Genomic DNA, 1,369 nt, shown 5'->3' with positions numbered 1-1,369 from the left:
TGGGCTGACGAGAAAGTTACCTCCAGCAGTCCCTCAGCGCCTGGCTGGGCACGTGCTCTCCCGGGTGCAGAAAAGGAAATCCTGCCAAGGGTTAGTTAGCAGAGGGGTCGGCAGGGCTGCCTTCTGTGAGGAGGTGCCACAAGCTGTCCTCATGTCAGATGGAGCCAGTTCCAGACGGCTCCAAGACAGACCCGCTGCTGGCCAAAGCTCAGCCAATCAGCGACGCTGCCAACGCCTCTGTCAGAACGTATCTGAGGCAGCCGGCACAGAAACTGACGCTTTCACTCCACTTCCCGTTAGTCCTGCCCAGGTTTCTGCTTTTCACCTGCCTATACATTAGCAGATTGCTTCCAGCAGAATGGTTGTTCTTACTGTGCTCCTAACCGAGCCTGGACACTTCGACATCACTTCTCCCCTTTTGAGATTTAGCCCTTTCTTTCTCTTCGATAATTCTCAGCCCCCTTTTGTACTGCTCTTATCTGAGGCCTAGGCAATGTTTTGGCACTCCAACTTTTAGAACAACCAAACTTCCCCAACACTATTCATCTTCCAGTCAAGGTTGCTCTTCAATTTTGGACTAGGCCTTTTCACTTTTCTTGCAGTTTCTCGTCCTTCCAGGTTCAAACGTAGGCCAGACCTCCCGGGTGAAAGGAGGGGGCAGGGGTAGCCAATGGCGGTGGTGGCCTCTGGTTTAAAGAAAGACCTGTGCAAAGAGGATAACATTTGTGAGGCAGGTTATCGGGATAGGGGTTTCCAGACGTTGTCTTGAAAGGACTTACTTTTTCCTTAATCCTCACGGTGATCCTGACCCTCGAGAAAGCCAAAGGCCAGGCTCCCACCCATTCAATATCAGCCTTCTGGCATCACTTTTCACTTTGCCTTTTCAGGGTTCCGCTTCTCCTTTTGACTGGGGGCCTCCAAGGAGTACGGAGCTCCCATTCGATCTTTAAGAGCTTTGACACTCCTTCTACTGCTTCGATTGCAAAACGAGGTCCGCTGTCCGGTTACAGCCCTTCTGGAAGCCTTGCTTTTAACATTGCCTTTACCCCTTCTTTTACTCAGCTGCTGCGGCACGGGAAAGATTCGGGCCATCCTGACAAAGGGTCAGCCATTACCAGGACATTTTTGCTATTCATCCTATGTTGGTATTCCAGCAAAATCAACGTGCCAATGTTTTCCAGGCATACGGCCTCTTTTTACCTCTCCTGATGGGGGTTTCTTTTGCATTTTGGCCTTGGCTTTTCTAAACACGTTTCACACCGCTGGGCAACGCTTTTCGCAACTTTCAGCATGCTAATTCCTACAGCGTACACTTTTACCATTTCCACTAAGGCTTCGGCTCCCCTGTGCATGTTGCAAGGTGTCCGCT

Source organism: Colius striatus, chromosome 1 (assembly GCF_028858725.1).
Source record: "Colius striatus isolate bColStr4 chromosome 1, bColStr4.1.hap1, whole genome shotgun sequence".
In the NCBI taxonomy this organism is placed as follows: Eukaryota; Metazoa; Chordata; class Aves; order Coliiformes; family Coliidae; genus Colius; species Colius striatus.
This window is presented reverse-complemented; position numbering follows the sequence as displayed.